The sequence below is a fragment of the Pinus tabuliformis genome, chromosome 2_2, assembly GCF_031772625.1.
Source record: "Pinus tabuliformis cultivar Carrire ecotype Pingquan chromosome 2_2, CPIR1, whole genome shotgun sequence".
Classification (NCBI taxonomy): domain Eukaryota; kingdom Viridiplantae; phylum Streptophyta; class Pinopsida; order Pinales; family Pinaceae; genus Pinus; species Pinus tabuliformis.
The window spans coordinates 942681813-942708302 of NC_142300.1; the positions used below are offsets into that span (position 1 = coordinate 942681813).

At 38.4% G+C, this 26490-nt stretch overlaps 1 pseudogene; it reads left to right on the plus strand.

Moving 5' to 3' along the window:
* The window catches only part of LOC149196279 (RNA polymerase II C-terminal domain phosphatase-like 3), a 67389-nt pseudogene extending 41179 nt beyond the window's left edge, over window positions 1-26210 (plus strand).
* The last annotated feature ends 280 nt before the right edge of the window (window positions 26211-26490 follow it).

Consider the following 26490-nt stretch of genomic DNA (forward strand, 5'->3'; position numbering starts at 1 on the left):
CCCTAAGTCGAGGATCCAGTAAAGGGGGAAAAAGATAGAGGTTTGGATTACTGGTCTCTATCTCAAACTGTATATAGGTGGAGATTTTTCAGCTTTTCTTTCAATGGCTCTGCCCTACGGCCATTAAGGTATGTTTTCAGATACCCTGTGGTGGTCTTAATTCGTTGTAGGGGTCCAGTACTAGCATGGTATCTCTCTATATATCATTGTCTTCATATACTAGCTGCTAGTTCAAATAACATGTTTATATATTGCCTATTGCTCTCTGTACACTATCATATTATACTTATATTTGCAATTTCTATCTATATTCTCATCTATATATATTATACACACCTCCACCCTCTGCGACTTCATTTTAATGCTCACCAGGCCTGATTCTTTTGGAGCTTCCTGGTTGGCTCTCTTCTCAAAGGTAGAACCTGGTTTGCTCATTAACATATTTTCTACTTTTCGAGAATGTTGACCCTGCTTTTGCTATATCACTCGGCGTTGTAAAAACTTTGATTTTAGGATTTGTGATTTCTAGATGTCCTGTTATGGTTGTTATTAGTGTTGCTATGGCTGTAGCTAGGCACCTATTATCTTTTTGCATCTCCTGGTTTGTTCCTGCCTAGATTGGCCACTTGGCTGTGTTTCTCTCATCGGATTCTTTTTCCTACTACCAAAATTGACCCTCTCTTCGATGGGTGGTTTTTTCCAACGACTGTTGGTGGCAATTAATTTTGTGAGCACATCCCATGGCCAACACCTATATGCCAGACACTTTTCCATGTGCTCTGGGATTCTTGTACATCGCCCTTTATATTTGGTTTTATTCCCCGTGTCAACATCGACCTTTTTACCCGATTTGGATGGATTTCTGACGGCGTGTTTCAATCTTGACATCATGCGGGTTTATTCTCTGCCCATGTCCTCTTCCTCATCAACATTCCTCTCTGCCCACGAGGAGATCACGGTCATTTCTGGACCTATTTTATTTCCTTTCTCAGCTACCCACCTATCTATTTTCATTTATTGTTGTGAGACGTCTCTTCAAGAAATGATTGGTGTCTTTTCATGCTCTGGGCTATATGGCTGATCAGTTCTCTGACTCATCGGCCAACGAGGCCCTCGTCTGGGCCACGATGGAGGCTGAGTCACTCCTCTTTCAACCCACTGATGTTGTTTGCTGGGGTAGCCCACATTCCTTAGATACTTGGCACAATATTTTGGGAGAGAACCACCCTCTAGATGGCGACCATGCATCCCACTTCTCGCAAGGTTGTGCACAAGCTACATGGGGTTGACGTTCAAAGCACAAGAATCATTATATTAAAACCTCCTCCCCACCACTTGCATTATCTTTGGATAATGTTATTTTATCAAATAGGATTTCCAATCTACAAAAGTGCGCCCTAGTCAGAAGGTGGGTACTTCATGGAAATGTTTAACCTAGATATGAGGGACTGGGTTGAGAAGAAGTGGAAAACATTGTTAGGTTACATGCTGACTATTGTAAGGCTCCTCAAAGGCTGGTATAGTTTCCATTTCCTTAGTGAGGAAGACTTGGAAAAAATTAAATCCGTGCCTTGGATAAATGGGAAGAGCTTCCTTGCACTTCACTACTGGTATATCAGATACAATTCTCTCCATAACATACCGCAAAATAAACTCATTTGGGTGAAATTACCAGGTCTGCCAATTGAGCTTTGGATGAAACAAGTTCTTATGGATATTGGAAACGCAATTGGAAAATTCGTTTATGTTGACCCACACTGCTTGGGAGCTCCAGACAAGCGGGTGGCTTGGATCCTGATCGAAAAGGAATACCATGGCGACTTTCTAGATCATATTGATTTGTTTTGGGGTGAAACACATCTTTGCCAAAGACTGGACTTCTGGGGAATTCCTTTCCGGTGCTCTTTATGTCACCATACTGGACATCTATTAGCACAATTCCCATGTTGACTGGGAGGATGATTACATGGCAGGCCTTTCTCTGGTGCATATTCAAAATCCCAGCATGGGGGTGACCGACCTACACATTATTTTTGACAGGGTACTTTCACTCGTCAGCATATAGGTATTCCTCTTGGTTCCTATCCTCCCGACTCTCATATATTTGACTCTTCACTAAATGGTTCATCTCCCATTCTGGCTCCTTCCTCTCCTATTTCTTCACCCAAGCAAGATTTTCTGGCCCCTTCTAGTCCTTTTTTACTATCCAGAAAACACTCTCTGGGTTCAATCCACCCTGACCTGGATGCCCCGCCACCTTCCTCAACTCCATACCCATCACTCAACATTCCCTCCACCTCCTACATCACATACATACCATCTTCTTCATCCTCCCTTTTCACTAATCGTATCAAAGGACTTAGGACAAGTGTCACTCTGACCAACTTGTCACTGTGATCAACTACCAACTCAGTGGGTAGTGACCTCGACTTTCTTCTTAGCAGAAAATATTTGGACCTGAGGACCCTTACCATCCACAAGCCATCTGGCTCTCCTACCCCTCATATCAGACCTACTTGTATTGGTAACATCATTTTCAGGCAGAATCAAAACCGTAGAAGTAGGCATTTTCAAGGATGTCCTAGGCCTCATCCTGCTTCCTCCCCATTGGATCATTTTTTGGTTGATGTGCCTAATGTTGACATCCACCCTCATGGGCCCTTAGTGCATGGCTGCCTGAGCAAGTGTCTCCATGATTTTCATTCTGTCATTAAATATTTGGGGTTTAGGTTCTGACCCAAAATATTGGGCCCTCAAGAGTCTCTTCTCCTCTCTCCACCCCCATATCATTCTCTTGCAATAATCCATGCACTTTGTTCCACAGGTTATAGAGTATTTTTGGAAAATGCTCTTGGAATGGCACATGATAGATATTGTGGCTGTGGGTCTCTCTAGTGGTTTAGTGGCTATTTGGGACCCTAGATGGGTCATTTTCAAAGCTTACATATGTTTCGCTGGCATTCTCCTTGAAGGCCATGTCCGCGGTATGGGCGGTCATATTCATATTCTAAATACCTATGCTCCATATAGAGATAGGTCTATTTTCTGGAACCGTCTGTTTTCTTCTGGTATAATGGAGCTCGCCTCCCTCATCATTTCTGGTGATCTAAACTACACCTTTTCCCTGGAGGAAGTTTGGGGTCATATCAGAAAGATTGACCCCTTGGCGGGTATGTTCCGTGATGCTCTTCTAGCATACAACTTTGTGGACATTTGCCCGAAGGAAATGGCACCCACTTGGGACAATGGACGCATTAGGGAGGCATATGTCACCAAGAGACTTGATCGTTTCCTAATGCATGAACAGTTGATATATCGTTTTGGGGACATGTAGATGGAAATTATCATTAATTTTTTATCTAATCATAGGCTTATTACACTTGTTTGGAAAAAGTCGATGGTGCATCTGAGCATGCCATTTAAATTTAACAGAACATGGCTGGAAGATTTGGAATTTAATTCTCTGGTAAGGGATACATGGTGCCATGTGGGGGATTCTGTTGCCACCCCTATGGATCATATAATAGACAAACTGGAGACTCTCCGTAGAGAAGTGAAAATCTGGAAAAAGAGAAAAAGCCAAATCATGAAAAAAGAGATTAAGGACATTCAAAGTGAATTGGACCTCCTCCTCCCATTGATGGCCACGAACAATCTTCTAGAAGCTACCCGGTCACACATTCTGGAGTTAGAAATAAAAAGGAAGCAACTCTTAGATTTTGAAGAAGCCTTAAGATCCGGGCTATCTGGATAAAGGAGGGTGACAAAAATACAAAATTTTTCCATCGTTTTGCAAACCAAAGACGCAACAAAAATTCTATATAGGGGATTCAGGACACTGATGGAAACCATATCCAATCATAGAAGGATATCTCAAATGTTGCGATCAGTCATTTCAAAGAGGCATATGAGCACAACGACAACATTGTTGCTGAAGATCTCATCTGGGGGATTGAGCACTACACAAAAATGTTTGATCAAGCATCAAATGATGCTTTTTATAGTTGTATCACTGAGGAAGAATTACTCTCTGTCCTTAAATCTTTCAAGGGCGATAAAAGCCCAAGACCGGATGGGTGGACCGTGGAGTTGTTCATGGATTTTTTTGATCTCTTCAAAGACGATCTTCTGCATATGGTGGATGAATCTAGACTCTCTGGATATGTGCACCAGAACATAAAATCCACTTATATCGCCCTCATCCCAAAGCGACATCCTCCTTCCTATTTTGAAGATTTCAGACCAATCTCACTATGCAACCTCATCTACAAGGTGATCTCAAAAACCACTGTCGAGCGTATGTGAAGTACTCTTTCGCTCCATATATCCCCTGAACAACACGAGCTTCTACAAGGCTAAAAAATTCACAATGTTGTTGCAAATGCACAAGAATGCTTGCATTCGATACATTCTAAAAATCTGAATGTTGTCATCCTGCAAGTTGATCTGAAGAAGGCTTTAGACTACTTGGATTGGGGTTATCTTTAGCTAGTCCTATTCAAAATGGGTGTACATCACAAATGTGTACAATGGATTACGGGGTGTGTGATAAATTTGGATTATTCTATGATCATCAATGGATACTACACAAATTTATTCTGGGCCAAATGTGGTTTACGATAGGGATGTTCTTTGTCATCAATGTTATTTATCCTGGCTATGGATGGTTTGAGCTTGCATATTTCTAAAGCGGTGGAGCATGATCATTTCTAGGCTTTGAGAATGAGCTGCAACCTCAACATTTCTCATGGTTTCTTTTGTCGACGACGTGCTCATTATGGGTATATTGCATCATTTTACATGGTTATGCCTTTACCATATTTTTAGGAAATTTGAAAATGCTACTGGTCTATTTATGAATGCTCACAAATCTATCATCTACCATGGGAATTGTGACTTGGACATAATTGCCTATATCAAAAATCTATTTGGAATTCACGATGGGTTGATGGGACAAGGCATGAAATACTTGGGTTACCATATCAAACCCTGCAATTATAAAAATGCAGATTGGTCTTGGCTTATTGACAGATTTTTCAGGAAGATATATGGGTGGGAATATAGGAATTTTTCCCTGGGGGGCTGGGTCATCCTTACATAAGCTGTCCTTAACCAACTCGGGGTATATTAAGCCCATCTATATCATATCCCTACTGCTATCATCCACTCCCTCAACCGTATTATGACAAATTTTATTTGGGGGGGTAGTCATGAGCATAAGAAATTTCACTTGTCCAAATTATCCAGGATTACTATACCAAAAACCATGGGGGATGGGCATTCTTAATTAAGTCACTTTGGAGAGGTTTATTTGGGACAGGTACATGGATTCTGATCATCAAACATAAATATTTAAAGAATCTGAATTTTATTAGCTGGTTCTGAAGAGGCTCCATTGGTGTCTCCAATGGATCAGCTATTTGGCTCAGCTTCAAAAGAGTCACTAAGATCTTCCTACAACATCTGGCTTGGAACATTGGCTCTGGACACAACATCCTTATAGGCTCTGACCACATTCTGGGTACTGGAAATTCAGATATGATTCCAAAACAACTCTTATCTTCTCTAAACAGAAGAGGCATATTCTTCTGGAGTCAAGTTATTACTCTATGGAGAGGACCATACCCAGTCTAGAAGACCGCGGAGGAACTGGACCTACCTAGACACTGGATCCTGGAATGGGATCGCATCATTGCTGACATGAAACAACTCAAGATTTGCCATGCTGGCAATCATGATAAACTAGTATGGACAGGGAAGATGAAGAATGAGAACATCCAAGTTGCAGATATATACCTCTCTCTCTGTTCTAAGGATACATTACTGACTGAGAAACATGTTTTATTTTCTTTCTGGAAAAATAATATACCAAATAAAATCATTCTATTTACTTGGTTAGTTTTTCATAACAAAAATATTACATGGGACAACTTACAAAAGCAGAATTGGCATGGACCTGGCATCTGTCTTATCTGTAAAGAGGCGTCGGAAAATAACTGTCATATTTTCCTTACATGTCAGCACACAATCCAGGTATGGAAATGACTATCTACATATTTTGGTTTCACATACATACAACATATAGGTATTGTAGATTGTATATAGTGGTGGAGCTCTCAAAAGTCTGCCTGGAGAATTATCCTACCCATTCTCTTTTGGGAAATCTGGAAATGGAGGAATAGATGCATCTTTCAGAATGGCACTAAAAATTTCTATAAGATCATTGATTATGTATTAATCAGTCACAAACTACATACATCCAATGAAATTTGCTTCAATATTCCTCATCAAAATAGTACAGAACTTCAGATGGTGTACCCAGTTGGTTTGTTTGATGGTGCTGCTCAACAACACACATGTGGTTGTGGGTTTTGGCTTACTATCTCAGAGACACTGATATACAGGACTTTTTGGCATGGAGGCAGGGGCACTAACACAAAGGCTGAAGCAATGGCCTTATGGGGACTCTTATGGTTTGCAAATTTCCTTGATATTCCTCATATTCATATCCACAGGGATTCTAAAATTATCATTGATCAATTAATGGACAATGCAAACATCACAAATGGATTATTACAAGGATGGCTGAGGAGAATTAAACTTCTTTGGACTCAACTCAACATCTCCACCATTAGGCATATTGGTAGGGAACATAATATGGTTGCAGATGAATTATCGAAGAGGGGCTTGAATGGTATAACTGGGAAAATGCACTTAAACATTATACTGGAATAGCAAGTCATAGACATATGTGACTTTACATTACCTGGATGATTTCTCCTTCCCCTCTTTCCTTTTTGTGTGATTTTTTGTATCTCTACTTCTCACTATTGTTTTTGTTTTTCATCTTTCGCTCGGATGGTTGTACAACTTGTAGATGCAGCTGTCATGCTAAATACTTTCAAACTTCCTCTATTTTGATACTGATATGCATACTAGTATATTACCCTGGTTTGGCATAAAGGGATTTTGGGCTGCATATTTCTTTCATACATGTCTGTATTTAGTTGTTTTTGGTTGGATTGCTATATGGAAACTCTATTGATGGAACATTATTGATATGGAATTTGAAAATATCATTGTAATCCCTATTTCTGAAGATATTAATATACTATCTCGCTTTCTTCGTTCTGAAGAAAAAAAAGCAATATCAAAATTGGAGCCAAGTTTGCCATATCTCTCCCATATTGAATTTACATTGGATTTACCATTTTTAGTCCCATTGACCTGCTTTTGTGGACCTTTGATGGATATGAATAAAATTACCTTAACCTATCTTGTCTGCTTCTCGAGAGGAATCCTTTCTTAAACATGTTTATGAAATCAGGTCGACTCGAGAAAGCATCCTTTGCAGCCTATCCATTGTTATGTTATGGATTGATGACTCCAAAATAGTGTAGTTTTCCTGCATAATTCCTCGCAACGCAATGCTAATTGAAGCTTTTATCAGGTAAGTTGCTTGCAACAAGTATCTATAGAAGAATAATTAAAGGAAATCTTGAGGAAAAAGAGCTATGATGAAGCAGTCTACCAGTAGAGGAGTGCATAAATAGGGGGAAGAGGAGCATGCTAAGGAGAGGCTTGCTTTTGTCCGTGCAGAGGTTGGTTTTCTGTTGCTATTTGATCTGCATTTTGAGAAAATAGTAGACCATTTCTTGCAATTAGAAGTGATGCAGCCATCAGAGATTTTTCCATTTATAATGCCTGATCCAAATCCTTGGTCACCTTTGGTATGTGTGCTTTCTCTTATGATTTTTCCTTTGGTATGTGTGCTTTCTCTTACGATTTTTCTTGCATGAAAAAGTTTCCTCACTATTGCAGAAGGTTTCTTAGTTTTGTGGTTAGGTTTCTCCATGTTTATGAATATTTCAGTTTTAACTTTCAATAACATTTTAGAGTGGGAAACTTCTCAAGGATAATCTGATTTTGAGAAGTGGTTGTTGATACAATGATACGACATGGTTCTTGTCAAACAACTCCATTCATTTTTTTTCCCTTTACTCCTCCTACCGCATCAGAGTTGTTCTTTGGGAGTGTTATCCCGTGGTTTATGCTAAATTTGTTGCAACTGGGCCATTTACAGTGTGTGAGACCATGTTTCCAGTTCTTCAAGTAGAAGTATCTTACTGGAGTTGGCGATTCAAAATATTATCAGGTCCCTTTCTTTTTCTTCTTGTCTCGACACAATATTGTTGATATATCCTGAAGCACTCAAGGCTAGTTGGCAATGGACTTACTTTTCAAGTGCCATAGGAATGTTGATTAACCCAAATAAATCTTAACTACATTCCCAACCTACTTCCAAGCCTGGAAAGGTCCCTTGCTGAACAATACTTCCCTTTCCCTCATTCTTCCTTTAAGTTGGGCTTCAAGTACCTTGGCTTCTTACTCAAGTCCCTAGGGTATTGTTTTGCAGACTAGCTATGGCTACACTAGAAAATTGAATCTTGAATAATTTGTTTGGAAAATAAACTACTATCCTGAGGGGATAGATTCATTCTTATCAAGGAGTTCCTCGAAATCATTTCAGTGTATTGGTGTTCCATAGCATATTTCCAAAATTCATCTTAACAAAGATCAAAAAATCATGTTTCCAATTCCTTTGGTCAGGGAAAAAATGCATTGACAGAATTCCTTTGGTTAAATGGAAGAAAACATCTCTTCCAAAATCCCTGGGAAGTTAGGGATTCAAAAACATATACACCTTCAGCAAAGCCCTTATGGCTCGAAGTCTATGGTATCTTGTGCACAACACCTCCCTATGGGGAAAGGACATTTAAAGCCAAATATATTCCCTCCATTTCTTTCTCAAACTGGTTCTGCCAGCCATGAAAATCCACAAAAGGCTCCAACACATGGAAAGCCTCAGTTCTTTCCTTCCCACTCATTGGCAACTAGATAGTTTGGCCCATTAGTAATGGCCAACAAGTAAAGTTGGGCCTAGAGTCTAGACCCATGGCTCTTCTTAGGTGAAGATTACACTCTGTCATATAACCTCATAGATCACCTTCACCACTCTGGTATCTACATGTTGGCAGATGCAAAGGCCCAATCCTCCCAAGAATGGGGTCTGGTAGGATGGAAAAAACTAGTGATCTAGGCCTCCCAAGACAAGAAGCAATCGAAGGGGATGAGAGAGGATATAAAGGATGAATTTGGTCAAAAAAATCCAAGCAAGGAGGCTTTTATTGCAAAACTAGGATATGAAGCCTACACATAATTACATTTCTCTGAAGCAAAAGGTTGGTGGTGGGACTCGCTCTGGAACTCCATGCCCCCCCCCCCCCATAAAATGAAAACTCACATCTTGGCTGGCAATATCCAACAAGCTTCTCACTTGGGAAAATATCAACAAGAGGGGTTGGTAGGTCGCTAGTTCATGTCCCTTGTGCAAATCTTCATGCGAAAGTGCCTCACACCTCTTCATTTCTTGTTCCTACATAATGCAATTCATCTCAATAGTCCTAGTCAAGTTGGACATTTAGAGGTCCTTGTCCCACACGGGTTTGGAAGAATGCTTCAAAACATGGTTTCATAATAAAGCTACATATTCATTCAAAGGACTTCCATGTATCCTCATAATCAACCTCGAGTGGGTTCGGAACAACAACATATTTAGTTCTCAAGACATCCCCATTGAGGTCACTTTAGGAGTGATTTAAAAGTTATGCCTGGAATATAAAGTCGACCCAAAATCCCAGAAGTGTCACATGACTATCATGCTTCCCCTCACCTCGGGACACCCTTGGGGTTTCTTTGATGGCACATCCCAGTGTAAAGTTGGTGTGGTTCTATTCCTCACACAGTTTGCTAGTGTTCAGGTTCACTATGCCCTTGGGTATGGCATAAACAACCAAGATGAATTTCTTTCCCTCCACACTCTCTTGGAAATAGCTCCTCACAAAAATCTCAAATCTCTAGAAATAATGGAGGACCCAAAACATGTGATCAACTAGGAAAACAAGGAGATCTCTATTCAAAACATCTATCTACAACCTATCCTACAAGACATTAGGGCTTCTCTCTCCACCTTCGATTGGTTATCCTTCACTCACATTCTCAGAGAATTAAATTCTACGTCAAACAATCTCTCCAAAGAAGCACTCAAACTACCTATAAGGACCTTTGTCATCACAGAACTTGAAATATATCAATGCTATTGATAGAGACTTAGAAAAATGTGAAGTGCTTGTGTATTAATTTGTCAGCAATAGTCCCTATTGCTTTTGGCATAGACTTTCTAGTAGCATGGTAATATATTCTTGTTGTCTATGCCTACCAAACACAATAATCTGAGTTTTTTATTTTCTTTCCCCCAAAGCTAAGCCTTTTTCTGACAAATTCTTTTTTATATGCAATATTGTGTTGTTTATACAACTCTAGGTATCTCAAGACTTCCCGAAACAAGGATTTGGCTCCTTTAATGAAGGAGGGCGTTGATACACTTTTGATGTACCTTTAAAGAGTTCTTGGACTTACAGATGAAATGGAGCAACTTGCATCCTCCAAAAATAGTTGTGTTGTGGTATGTAACTTTCATTGTAATGTATTATGTTGCTTTAATACATAATATTTTTTCAGGTTAAACTGTGTATTCATTTGCATGTTTTCAACAGAGGCCAATGTATGTCATCTTGCATTCTAGTTTCATAGTCCAGCTTAGTGACTAGAGGCCTTAAGATCACATGTCCTGTGCATACCTTGGAAAGCAGTGGGGTTCTAGAATTTAGAAACCATGCATGCTGCAAAAGCATGGAGACTATTATAAGAAGGCTGCAAGAAGGATGACCCTGTGGATTGAATGGACAGTGCAGGAGGAACTAGAAGCTTTGCTAGAAGAGTTTGGGAATTTACGAACACTTGCATTCTTGTATGAAAGTAAAGGATTACAACAATGAGCATTGGACATATGGAAAATCACAACATAGAGAAATTTGACAATACCTTTGCAAGGGTCTTCTATTATGTGAAAAAGAGGGAAGGAGTCAAGTGGTCTGACACATTATCAGCTGGTAGCTGCTATAGAGGCAACAAGACTTCTAGAAGAATCATCTGATCACAAGCTTGTCTTGGAACATTTGACTTGGGTTTTTCATATAATCTCAGTCTCATTTATTATATTTTTTGTTTATTATACAATAAGAAATGAAATTTTAATTGTTTTTCCTTATATTTTTAAGTGCAGATCATAAAAATGGACCAAGATCTAGTTGTTAATGTTTTAACATCATCCAAAAGATCTGGGAGGTGTTCAGGTGAACTCGAGGTAGAGAGACAAAGAAAACTAACTAGAGGTAAAGTAGTGGGAGACCAATTAGTTTTCCCCAAGTTTGAACAAATCCAAACTACTATGGCACCCCTAACAATACCTTGGTATGTATATCTATCTGCGTTCTCATTTTCACACTCTCCCACACACACACTATCCTTATTTATGCTATTTTTTTCACATTATTATAACCATATTCATAAAACCCAAAGGAATACTAGAACTCTTTGATAATTATACCCACACTTCCCTTAATTTAGTCTCACAACAAACAAATTTTCCAAAACAAAAGCAATATAAATTATTTCTCTTGTTCTCAAAAATACATTACAGTCCATATACATAAGTCTTTCATCAAAAAACTATTTGAATTTCAACAATTCTAGAAATTAGTAAACCAAAATATGAACATCCTACTACTCAACACTTAGTAAGACTTCCATGGAATCTTTCACCTCGAGGCCTCCTCTTCCTAGGTTGTATCTACAAACTTTTCTTTGTACCATAATATAGGAATATACACTCAGTGCTGATAGTGATAGCATTTACATGTCGAAATATATTAAATTTTCAGTGTATATTCTCTTCTCTCTCCCACTGAGTGGAGGTTCCATGAACGAACTCCAGGTATGTATGTACTTCAATATTGGCTATGGAAAAAATGAAAGAAAAAATTCGTTTATATCCTTCTGCATTTGCTAAATTCATTAAAAACAATAGTATGTCAGGTGGATCTATTTATTTTTCGCACTTCTAAGGTTCCTGATTGTCATAACGAGATGTTGTCTTTCCCCTTCTACTTCTGCAAATTTGAGACTTATCTGAGAACACCGTTCTTGCTTCTGTCCCATATCTTCTTCCATCATAGAATTTTTCGTTCTCCACATTTCACTAGTTTCAATCCCACTTCTTCACCCCTGTGAGCATCACCCGATGCAATGAGTGCTAAGTGAACTATTCAAAAATCATGAGAAATTAGTCAGTTACGACTACCTCTCATGGAAATGGTCATACGTGAATGATATTACTTAACGCAGTTGAATCCCAAAATGATATCTAATTTTTTTCTCCTCGGTGCCTCTGTGTCATCCATTATTTCAGTCATGTCTCTGATGCCCTTCAGGGCTGCTTCTTGCTCCTCCTTTTGCTTTGTCATGGCAATATGGAGCCGTTTCTTATAGGCATTGTTTGCATCCAATGCATTCGCCAGTTCTGTCTCCAAGGCCACAATCCTGTCTGTTGCTTTTTCATGTTCTGCAGGTTCTTTAGACCTAGAAATCATAGTCTGAAGTTGATCATTGACCTCAGCTTCGAGTTGTTCAATCTTTATCTGTAGGTCCTTTTCCTTTGCATCAAATTCTTTCCTTAAAGCTTTGAGTGCCTTTGTTTTGGACATAATGTCATCCTCAAGAAGTTTCACTTTATTTCACAAATCAGACAGCTCCTTAACATTGCAAGAATTTGGCCCTACTTTAGAAGTTGGCCTTATAGGTCCACCAGCAGCATGAACCTTTGATTTTTCTTCCTTAAGATTTCTCTCAACTATAGCAAGGGAAGTTGCCTTCTGTTGGATCTCTCCTTGCAAATAAGATATTTGTTTTCTTAGATCTTTTGTCTCCAACTCTTTTTTTGATAGCTTGTGCTTGAGTTCACTGTGTTGACTTCTGAGCTGTGTTACTTCATGAGCATTGTCACGTTCAACTGATATTTGAATGGTCTGCTCCTTTAATTTGGACTCAAGAGATGCAATTATTGTTTCTTGATCATCCCTACAACATTTTTGTTCCTTCAATTCTACCATGTGTCAGCTCACTGATTTTTGTTTCGGGTTGTCTTTGTAGAAATTTTGAATAATATGACACATATTCATAGAGATTATCCTGATTATACACTTATAAGCAGAACATGCATAATACATAACCTCCTCTACGTTGATCATCAATTTACAGAAGCAGAAACATTCATAGGCGTACATAGAAGCATCAATCACACATATCAACACAGTATTTTCCCAGGGAAAGCATCTCGCTAGAAACCCCAACTATCTGTATATTATAGTGATTGAATCATGTAACAATACATAGTACAATACTCCTCACAAGTACTCAGTACTATCTCCACATGTTACACACAATACAGCTCAGATCTGATCTCCAAATCTCCCCCGCTGCTTGCCTGCCTCCACTGCACAATACCTGTAAGAGAATGAATGAGAATGGTTTACCAAACTCGTATTTAACCTCCAAAGAATCACTTACACTGGGAAAGATGTGAGCAGAGGTTATAATACTTGGTATTGGCCAATTCATTGGCATACTCAATCCCTTTGATTGTGCAAATCATCATGCACAACTATAGTCACAACTGATAGCAATCTGATCCTCTAACACCTGTCCCTGTTGAACTGTACATGCACTGACATGCAACTGATTTAACTGATGTATTATTTAGTTGCATTATGAGTTAATAATTAGTTTAACAACTCATCATTAGTCTATTTGCAGTTAGACTAATTACAACTAGTTTAACCAAGTCAAACTGAACACAACTCCATCAACTCCACCAAACTCAACTGATTGAGTTCTAACTGAAGTCATGCATGCAACAACTCAACTGACCCACAAATAAAGCGTACTTCCTTGTGACAGCTGCATGTGGCACATCTGTAGCTCAAACAGAAGTGCTCCAAGAGAAGAAGATCAAGTTTATAGTCCAAATATTATTATGAGACAATAATATTTGACTTTTCTATTTTTGACAGCCAGTCTAAAAATAGATTTTGACCACTCCTGTTGTGATCACTCCTGTTGTGATCACTCCTGATGTGGTAACTCCTACTGTGATCATCCCTGCTGTGGTCACTCCTGCTGTGATCATCCCTGCTGGGATCCAAAAATAGAACTTGCGCCATAATTTGCCTACGGGCCCACTTAGTGAAGGCGACTCCTTTCCACTAAGCTCCATCATCTTGTTGCATTCACAACAAGCATTTTTTGTTGCACACTTTTCAACACTCCCTCTCAACAAGAAAGGCTTCCTCTCAAACCTGATCCTGTAACTCTGGAATGTTCTCCATGCAACACATCTGGCTGGTCCACTTGCTCTGTCATCAAAGTCTCTGACTGTTATTGCCTTTGTCGACTGAAAACTCTGCATCTATGTGCTCTTCAGTATCTGACTACTCTAGCCTCTGTCACTTTGATCTCTGACTACATCTGTGCTGCTGATAGTTCTATCTCCCAGCATTGCATCCGCACTGCACCTCTCAACTGACCTCCATGTTGGGCTAGAAACATCCTTTGATGCTGAAGCTCTACCTGCTGCTGACAAGTGCTCCCTCTCTGACATCTGCGCTACTGCAACATCTCCATGCATCTCGCACCATTGCACACCTCTCTGTGCCACCTAGCACTATGCAAAACACTTTTGCCTCTCGCATTGCTGCAGCCTACTAGCTATGCGCCGTCCTAGGATTCCGTGCACTGTCGCTCTCTCTGCCGCACCGTCAGCATCTGTCTCTATCCAGTCAGCCAGTTCCTGCTACTACACATCGGGGCTCCCGTCGCAAGGTCTCATCCAAGAGGTTGGGTACCTCATTGATCCTGGCCCTCCTCCTTGGGACGATCAATCCACATCACCCCACCTCCTACCTGGAGGTATGGCTGGATGTGATCCCTCAGCCCACCTAGCTCGAAGTTTCCCCCTACTGGAGGTCTCTAGATGAGTAGATGTCTCTACTCGATCTCGTCTCAACTTCCCCTGTTGTGCCTCCTCCACAACCTATAGAAGCTGCTGCACCAATCGTGGTTCCTCAACAATCGTCTGAGACTTCTTCTAGCTCTACATGTTGAGAGGTAATATATGCTCCCTCTCAACCACCAAGTCTCCATCAATTGCCTTGCTGCTCAAGGCTTTGCATGCATCTTGAACCTCAAGAGCATACAGGTTCTTGACCCGTGAACGAATCTACTTCACCTGTCTAGTGATGATGTGTCTAAGGAAAACCTTTCCCTTACTGAAGACTACATCATATCCTCTGTCTTCCATCATCGCGATCGACACCAAGTTTCTCTTCAGTCCTGGTACATACTTGACATCGGTCAAGGTAAGGTGATCTCCATGCTCCCTATGAAAAATAACCATGCCTACACCTGAGAGACTATACTTCTCATCATTACCCATCCCTATGAGTATCTGGAGATCTTTCTCCTCCAAAGTACTGAACAAATTTTTGTCACCAGTCATGTGGAAAGAAGCTCCACTATCAAGAAACCAACCATTTCCCATCATGGATGAAACCATGCATGCGAAGAGTTTGAAATCCAACTCAAACTGTGAAGCAAGTGCCTCACCTTCAGATCATTCCCCGGATCCCTTCTTGGACTTCTTCTTTGGGAAATTAGTAGCATAATGACCCAACTCATGACAGCGAAAGCATCTCACCTTCGCCTTGTCAACCTTCTTCCCATCATTGGAAGAACTGGATTCAGAAAGAGAAACCTTCCCCTTCCCCTTCTTCGCCTTACTCGCTAAGGCACAGTTCTCCTCATCCTACATGGATGAAGATTGAAGAACCATCTTTGGTGCTCCATCTGATCTCCTCTTGCAAAAGATCGGACCAAAGTCTCTCCCATCTTGGCAATTTCTCCCGACCATTGACAGAGTCCTGATAGGAATGCCAACTCTTCAGAAGACCAAGGAGAGCCAAGCTCACCAAGTCCTCATCATCGACAGTAACCCCCACACTTCCCAGCTCATCTCGACAGTGAGTGAACTTCGTGAGATACTTGGTCATATTGTCACCATTCTCGCATTTGATGTTTCTGAGTTTATCTTTGAGCGCCATTCCACCAGCTCAAAACTCAACCGCTTCTGATCTAAAATTCGTGAGAAAAAAATATTTCTCATACAGAGATCGATTGTATGGGCATTCACCGGATATCTCACCTTCCAAAATAAGGATGAATCCAGAGGCTACCTGGCCTGATTACAAACTCTGTCTGAAGAAATAGAATGTAAACACTTTCTGAATAATAGATCTGATGATCAATACACGCTTGATATCCTGTAAAAATCTCTTCTACAAATCAAGCAGCTTTGATACCATGTAGAAATTTTGAATAATATGACACATATTCATAGAGATTATCCTGATTATACACTTATAAGCAGAACATGCATAATACATAACCTCCTCTACGTTGATCATCAATTTACAGAAGCAGAAACATTCACAGGTGTACATAGAAGCATCAATCACACATATCAACACAATATTTTCTGGGGGAAAGCATCTCGCTAAAAACCCCAAATATCTATATATTATAGTGATTGAATCATGTAAAAATACATAGTAAAATACTCCTCACAAGTACTCAGTACTATCTCCACATGTTACACACAATACAGCTCAAATCTGATCTCCAAATCTCCCCCGCTGCTTGCCTGCCTCCACTGCACAATACCTGTAAGAGAATGAATGAGAATGGTTTACCAAACTCGTATTTAACCACCAAAGAATCACTCACACTGGGAAAGACGTGAGTAGAGGCTATAATACTTGGTATTGGCCAATTCATTGGCATACTCAATCCCTTTGATTGTGCAAATCATCATGCACAACTATAGTCACAACTGATAGCAATCTGATCCTCTAACACCTGTCCCTGTTGAACTGTACATGCACTGACATGCAACTGAGTTAACTGATGTATTCTTTAGTTGCATTATGAGTTAATAATTAGCTTAACAACTCATCATTAGTCTATTTGCAGTTAGACTAATTACAACTAGTTTAACCAAGTCAAACTGAACACAACTCCATCAACTCTACAATCAACTCCACCAAACTCAACTGATTGAGTTCTAACTGAAGTCATGCATGCAACAACTCAACCGACCCACAAAGAAATCATACTTCCTTCTGACAGCTACATGTGCCACATCCGTAGCTCAAACTGAAGTGCTCCAAGAGAATAAGATCAAGTTTATAGTCCAAATATTATTATGAGACAATAATATTTTACTTTTCTATTTTTGACAGCAAGTCTAAAAATAGACTTTGATCACTCCTGCTGTGATCACTCAAAATCTCTGCATCCATTTTTTTCACTAATTCGTTGAATCCTAACATGTAAAATAGTACCAGTGATGCGGATTTTAAGGGATAGAGAAAAAGATAACGGAGTGATGGCTCCTACATAATCTGCGAGGTTGATGGTTGTTTCACCAAGGAAACCAAATCGAGAAGAGCCCATTGATACAACAAGGTTGTACATTTTTTCATGATAATTTCCAGTTTTTGCATCTTGCTCAAGTCTTGTAGTTACGAAAATTGCATCAGCCCATTGACAAGTTCTGTTATTAAGGGAAGCTCTTCACGTATTTCTTACGATTTTACCTGTCTCTAATGATATCAGGGATATACACAACTTGTCATATCCCGGTTGTGGAAATTCAGTGACTTGGAACTGGAGTTTGAACTCAGCTTTGGTCTTGTTCCTTTCAACCCTCCATTTTGCTGCCCTAAACATCCTGCTTCAAATTTTGGAAAAGAAATGTTTAAGGGATCAATCCAAAGCCACAAACCCTCCAGACAAAAATCTGATTTGTTCTCGTCAACACTGTGACAATCCCTCAGAACCTCTGCGACTGTTATATTGCTCCGAGCTCTATGTGAATGAGATGTCCGAGGAAGTCTGATATGTTTGTCAGGAAAATTACGTTGGGTTCTCGATCTCAACATCTCATGAAAGCAACTATGCAGTCATACATGAATAATTGGGCAGTTCTAACAATGTGGCCATGAGGTTGAGCTTTTGAGCACTAGAAAGACATCCTTCCACTGTTTCATTCATGCTAATGCAACATTTCAGCTGGAAATTCCCACATGCAACGCAATGTTGTGGTAATTTTTCACAATATGGCAGTGGTGATGGTAAACACAGACCTCCCAAGTAAAAATGAGAAACTGGGTACCTAATAAATGTATAGATGTTTGAGTCCCAGCTTGCCAGCTCAAAAAATCAAAATCAAAATGTTAACAAAGAGGGGACCTGTTCCAAGTCTGATCCAAATTGGAATCTTGCTGGAATGTCTAATGCAAATTATAGATAACCCAACTGCCCAATATGCTCCTGGGCATATTCAACATGAAAGTAATGCGAACATGGATTTCTGAGCTGTTCGCAGCTAGGGAAAGCTTGGGGAGTCTGCAACAATGTCGTCTTGTTCAAGTTACGAAACCATGGCACTGACTAACAGTGTTCTTTTACAACTGGTGATTGAATTGGACCCTGATTTTACCCAAAATCACAGTAGTCTGAACTTTAAAGTGAATTAATTACCAGCTCGGTGTAGCTTGAAAACAACGAGAAACCTGCTACCATAGTGGCAAAATCATAATGTAGATCATATGGGCACTAGTCATATGCGTCCTAGACATTCTAGATCTACCTCAGCACTGAACAATACAAATGATTAGAGTACATATGCCCCCGGGTCACAGAGTACAGATTATAGTCGATTGTCAACATCAAATTGTTCAATGGTTTGATGAAATTTCACTGATAAAGACATGATTCTTCCAATCTGTGTTGCATCTTTCCATTAACAATGTTTACTTGTGTAATACAATGTTGTCTCTGCTTTTATGTTATTTTGAATTTTCTTTTAGTGTTGCAATTGGAATATATGATATTAATTTATGCCTTGCAATTATAGTTGCTGAGATACTATTCTTTTTCTCTATTTTACTATTATTTGTGGTCCTCTGGGTGCTTTCTTCTTGTTTTTCTTTACTAGTTGAAGGGATTGGTAATTTTAGATTTTACCATATTTTATTAGATTTAGTTTTTTCACTCAAGTAATATTTGAGATGATTTTTTTAGTTTTAGGTTATGATCTATTTATTTAATTGACAACTCTTAGATAGGTGCTAAAACATGTGTTTCTTGTTGGTCTTTTATAGGAATGATTATTTCTATAACCTGGCCAAAGTAGAACTTGATGGATCACGTGTTTAATATTTCCTATATGTTTAGGATATCTAGAATATGTGTTTGATAGCTTTAGTGAAATTACACACTACCTATTGCCAAATTTTAGTTTTCGCAGTGTTCAATTTTATCAGTTTTTCATTACCCAATTACCAAAGCCTACATTCATACTTAGTTCTTGATAAAGTACAGAATCCACATTTTTATGAATTTAGAAGTTATATTTCTACTTCATTTTTGGTTTGAATAAATAAATTTTGCGGTGTTCAAGTCCTGAAATCTTGTGTTTGGTTCAGGGCTTGGATCCAAGAACCACTGCAACCATGTTTTCTGATGCTAGATGCATTGGAGAGAAGAAAATAAATGCGGAAGACTACTTTTTTCTTAAGATTTGTGCAGATCCATCAACCTTAAAGGCTAGAAGTGATGGCCCTGCTGAGATTATCAGACATGTTCTCTTTGGCTATTTTAGCCAGAGAACTGGGCTTCTTGTCCATATGGAAGATTCTCATCTCACACGAATTCAATCTACTAGGGTGATGTTGTTTATTGGGAGACAACAATAAACTCAGTGCTTGATGATTACAGACCTGTGGAGGGAATGATGATAGCTCATTATGGCCACTCTGTTGTCACTCTCTTCACATTTGGAGAAACAACAATGAGCCACACCAAAACAGTAATATTTTAACATATAATAGGTTGTTTCAGTTTTTGGGATGTCTATGAAGTTTTTGATACATGAGATTGACTTTATATAATGTGCAGCTCCCTAACATTCAGATAGAACCTTCATTGAAAACTATGAGGGGGGTTTCAAATTCATGTTGGATAACACCCTCCTCTAGGATAAAAAGTTTAACAAACACAATAATAGAGAAACCATCAGTGACGTCACCAAAATCTGTAGCCTCTTCAAGGTCTTCCATCCCCTCATCAAGGTCAAGAATCTATGCACCAAAGATGTCTTATGGTAATGATGGTTTAAGAAACACAACCACACAAAAACCTTCAGTGAGAAAAACCAAATCTAAAGCTTCTTCAAGGTCTTCAATCCCCTCGTCAAGGTCAATTGTGTTTGGATCAAAGCCAAAAACATAGAAACTTTCAGTGACAACACCAAACTCTGCAGCTTCTTCAAGGTCTTCTAACACATCTTCAAAGTCAGTATTGTCTGCATCAAAGTCCTAACCAAGGTCATCCATGCAGTTATCAAAACCATTGTTTCAATCTTCCATGACAAAACTAAGTCAGAAGAATTCAGTTCCTCTGCCAGAGCCTTCTTCTGTGAGAAAAGCTAGCATCATGTCGTCTAGAAATTCAGTAATGCCACAAGGAACTTCTCTCAAAGTGAAAACAAATCCTTTGAAGCCTTCTTTAATGCCTACTTTTTCAGGTGGAACACCTCCAAATTTAAGGACCACAATGCCAAAAAATACAACTTTAGCTAATAGGTGTAGACCTGCAACCCCCAACTTTGTGCGATGTACAACTGAAGCTCCTACTGTAAGCAGTCTGAGAAGACAATCATGGTCAGTGAACAGAGCAAGAGAGAGTTTGGTATGACAACCTTACTAGTGATAGGTCTAGTTTGCAGAATACCAAAATACATGGTAATGGCATTCACAGCGTGACAATGCCCATTTCACTTGGCAGCAAGATGGTAGAGAAAGGTATAGATGAAATGAGATCTCTCTCTCAAAGTATAGTAAAGCAATCAACTAATTTTGTCAATGCCACCTTGCAACCCTAAGAGACAGTGAATTCAATGTCATCTCAAGAGAGCACTGTCTTTGGGAGGACACTCTCAAAGCCAACCTTTGCTATGGCTCTGAAACACATGGTAAGTATTGACTCAACAACCTTGTCTGCATAATTTTTCTTGGCATGGACCTTAATGTCATATTCTTCTTTTGCCTAAAATGAATGCAATTTTCCTTGCAATTTGGCCTACAACATTTGATAATTCATATTGATGGAACATGTTTGTGTTGCAATTGTGAGAACATCTATTGTATGTAGAAGCTTCAATAAAAATTGATAAAAAATGACATTTCTGCTCTTTTGTTTTCAAGATTTAAGGAAAATTACACCAAGTAGCTTCCAGCCTCATATGACCATCATGTCAAACTCATCTCAGGATACTGTCTGAGCAGGAGCCACCAAAAGCAAGCAATATAGTATACATGACTCTCCAATTGCAATTAGTAGCAATGACAGTTCTGAGTATGGTGCAAGCATTGTTCGAGATCTACTAATTAGCCATTTTTAATTGGATGGGTCATTGGATGTTATAAAGAAAATACTCTTTTGGCGTATTTGTTCTTCTTCTAAATTTGTCCTTGTTCCAATATCTGGTTGGAACTATGGAATTTTGGGTGCTATAATTGTTCTGTATCAAGAAGGATCCTAATGTACCATATGAAATTAGATAATATGAAGCCATTGTAAGATATAAGAGTTAAATAAAGCTCGAACTTAAGTGAAAATATATGCTCCTTTCCAATGGTTTTGTTGTGCAAAAGATTTTGTATGTCTGAACTTTGTGTTTGTTTATTTAGCTTGATCAATGTATGTATGAACAGTAGATTCCAGAATTCCACAATTGAACTCATACATGGAATCCAATGTTGTGGGGTTAAATATTCAAACCAATTCTTTAGAGGAGCTAGAAGTACCAGTTATCCATAGTATTAAGGGTGCAGTTGAGACAGGGAAGTTAATAAATCTAATGATTGGGTCTTCTCAGAAAATCCAACCAAAGAATAGAGATCCTAGGTGAAAGGTTGTTGAAATCCTTTCCCTACTGATTCTAATGTTATCACAAGGAACATGTTGTAGGAATATTTCTTGATAGGAAGCACAAGTCAGATGATGATCTTATGCAAGATTCCCATAATTCTAAACAACTTAGGAATCATACTGATCACCATAGTGAAATTGTGGAGTTTTGGAAATTGATTGGTCCTATTCCTCATTAGAGAGAGAAAGCTACACTTCTACAAAACAAAATGCATATAATAGATTGAAATCAACCCATCATTTTAGAGTACCCCATCATAAATGGCATATGACTTAGAGGTAGACCAACTCATTGACCTGGGATAGGTTCTGGGTTTTTTTTCCAGGTCTGTTCAGTTTTCAACGTGCTATTAGAATGAGGCTGGTCGGTTCTGAGTTTCATTCTGTCTTGGTGTTGATACACTGTAGCAAGGTTATTATACAACTTGGATTCATGGACTAATTTAGTGTCACATCATCTTTAGGCACATAATGTGTGTCTCTATTTTTAAGGCGCTTTATAATGCACCTAGCTTTTTGAAATACAACATATGGGGATAATGACAAAACAAATTATAGTGGGTACCTTGTGAATTTGGTCTCTTGATTAAGGATCCAAGAGTTTGTTCTTTATTTATTTATAGAATCTAGCCACAACATGGTAGCAGAGTGAGCTTTTGTCTACAAGGCCTCACCAAAAGTGTGGCCAGAGGGTGTGCTAAAATGGGTGTATATGTGGGCACTGTGGTTCTTGAATAGATCCAAAAATCTCAGTTGGATGTTGTTGCATTTGGTGCATTTCAGCGGAAGGAATACTACAAATATGGAATGAATTTGATCAAGGACACTATCTTGACATGAGAGATGGGAACTGGGACTCTTCCAGTGCTGCAAATACCAATGGGAAGGTTATTGAGCAGGTGCCATAATACCCCTCTACACCCCACATAGGATGATGTTCAAGGTTGGTTGAATAATTTCCTCATAATATTGGAGGATTATAAGTCAACAATAAAGTGAAGGTCTCTTCTTGCACATATTTAATCCATCCATTTAAGATGATGAATTACCTCTGCACTGGGTTCAAAAGAAGAGATCTGGAAAGGTGTTATGCCTCACTGCTCTGATAGGTGGATACAAAAATGAAGAGGTTATGCTAGATCTGGGATCCATGCCAGGAACACACTTGTTTATCCATGGCCCATTTAGTTGTGACATCTAGATGTGGTGGTTGGCTTGAACATAATACCATTATTCCAGCACCTACTAACTGGGATCATAAATCGGAAATGGAAATAGACAATAATGGAGACCAATCAAGGTTCACTAATTTGAGAAGTTATAGTAATAGTATTTTTTCTACACACAAAATGTCACTATTGAAAATAGAAACAAAAGACAAAAAACTAAATGATTCTATCAAGAAAGTACTTCAGACTGGACCTTGTTTTTGAAGCCAATCAAATTCAACCAAATAGTACAAATATCAATTTAAATCCAAGGATTCCATCTATAGGTGAGGAAGAGAGAAGAGAAATAAAATAGACCTTTTGTATTTATTGATATAATGGTAAACCCAACTACGCTTATACACCTCATTAAGCAAGAGCAATAGAAGTTTGTCAGCATAGCCTGCACAAAATCCTTATCAATGTCAATAGACAAATCCTCCCTAGTAAGGTCCTAGTAGAGAATTTGTTTCTACATCTGGGAAAGAATTCAAATGTACAACATAAAAAGACATTGCAAGCACTAGCAATTTCTTCCAAACCTGACACTCAAGGAACTTCCACAGTAAGACATGTTGGTGATTCAACATAGTTAATTGAGTTGTATCTTGTGTGTAATGACTATTTGAGAGATGTAACAGTGGAAAATATATTTATTTTGTTTTCATTTCATTCTATATATGTGGGTTGAAGTAAGTGACCCAAGGCATGTGGCTTTGGTGATTTGTATTGGATTAATTGGTGGTCTTTGAAAATATGACTTGGAAGTTGGATCATTGTTTCTTTGTGTTGGAAGAGAAACTTGTGACTTCAATTCTAAGGCATTTCAAATGTAACTTGTTGCATCGTTTAACTATATATTCTATTTTTTTCCAATATTCCTTTGGATGAATTATTCATCATTTATTTTATTTGTTGTTTGGGTAGGTTGGAGACTCTGGGAAGCCTCAGATGAAACCTCATGATCCTTGTCATATTCTTCACATGAATTCAGGTAATGATAATGTGAACTTGAGTGGGATAGGTAAACATTTTATCCTAGTGAGAAGGTAGATACACATGGCTTTAGGACCAACAACTACAAATCTGGGTCCAAATTTGTAACAAGTTCCTTATTTGGCTAATATTGAACATAATTTCATAGAAAATATTGCTAAAATTTCTAACATGAAAACATTATGAGTTCTATCATCACAGATGTTTGTTGGGAAATCAATTAGAGAAATTGACCCCATTGACATGGATCAAGAATTCATTGAATCTTCTAAATTTTGAAAAGAAGATACTACACAAGACATAACACTCCAAAGTATTCTAGCATGGTTATACCCCTCATAGCATTTTTTCAAATGAAAATACCACTTCACACAAAAACATTTGAATCCTTGGGTTGATGTGGATCATCTCTTGGAAGGGCTAAGTGAAGAGAAATGAGTTGCAATCTAGCAAGAACAACATGGAGAATTGACGAAAAAAATAAGATGTTTAGTGCCAAGAAATGTTGCCTTGTTTTGGGCCATGATCAGACACTACTAAATTTAGCTAAGGTTTCATTAAATATAAACCATCTTGTTATAATTCTGGCGATTCCTAGGAAAAGAGGGATGTGAAGTAAATGAACTGATTCATGGTAATATGGGTATATAAATGTTGCTAATTCGTGATTTTTTTTGTCCAACAATTTATTGAAATAGATCATGTGCATGAGGAAATTCCAAGGAAGGAGGAGGAGAAAGACCAAGAGAAACCTCAACATTATATTTTTTGCTTTCCTTATATGGGAATGTGGACTAAATTGTGGCCTAACATCTGAAATGTTTTGGACAAGGTTACTATAATTTGGATTGAACTATTAATATCTTTGCAAACTGTAGTTCTTACAGGCATCATTTGATTTACAATGTGGAATTGGAAACTTCTATGCATGCCAATAGATGGATCTATTCTTTATTTCATCTAATTCATTCTTTGATCATTTATGTTCTAGGAAAGAATGTTGTATGAACAACATGTTTAGACAATGCCATAGAGATGTCCAAAGTACTTGATCCCACAAGAACTTTATTTGCATGATGTGTTATTTTGAAGGGTGATGAGGTTGATCTAGATGGAGATGATAGGCTACCTAAAAGTAAAGATCTAGATAGCATTTTTGGAATGTAATATGGAGTAGTAATTATCGATGATTCTGCAAGGGTTTGGCCTCATCATAGATATAATTTAATTGTGGTCGAAAGGTAAGTTCATTTCAATTCTTTTTTAGTGTCCAATCAAGACCTTATAGTTGTTAATTTTTTTCTTTCAAAAGTGGTGGTTAAAGATATATGTTACTATTCCTAAAACTGAGAGACTCCCATTCATATATACATGCATTTTCCCTGTGGTAGGTGCCAATTTGGATTTCTAGGGTTTTCATTGTTAGAAGTATACGTTGATGAGAAGCCAGAGGATGGAACATTGACATATTCTTTAGTAGTGAGATGCTAAAAATTAAAATATAACACACATTGTGTTCATGACACAGAATTTAGAGATATTTCTTGAGTTGACATTGTATTGTTGCGTTTCTAATGCATATACCCTTCAATTCAAACATAGGTGATTGAGATAATTCACCACAATTTTTTCTCAAATAAAAGTTGCATGAAGTGGATGTCTTGTAATTTGTTGTAGCTGAGAAATAAAAAGTTTAAAAAAAATTGTAAAGTGGTTTTCAATAGGCTTTTTCCATTTAGAGAAGCATAGCCACATCTTCACCCTTTGTGGCATATGGATGAACAATTTGGTGCAGTATGCACAACACAAATTGATGGAAAAGTGTATCATGTTGTAGCCCTTGCCCCTAGGACTGACAAGGTATGCATTTTACCTTTTGTCAAAAGAATACTAACATTAGAAATGAAAAATCATTTACCAGGTAATGTTGGTCTTTGAATATGCATGCTTGTTTACCAACTAATAGAAGATCACTTTGTAGAAATTTTGAATAATTTAACAAATATTCACAGAGATTATCCTGATCATACAATTATAAGTGGAACATGTATAATACATAATCTCCTATATGTTGATCATCAATTTACATAAGCAGAAACATTCATAGGCACACATAGAAGCATCAATCAAACTCATAAACACAGTGTGTATCCTGGGGAAAGCATATCGCTAAAAACGCCACACTATTTGTATATTATATTGATTGAATCATGTAACA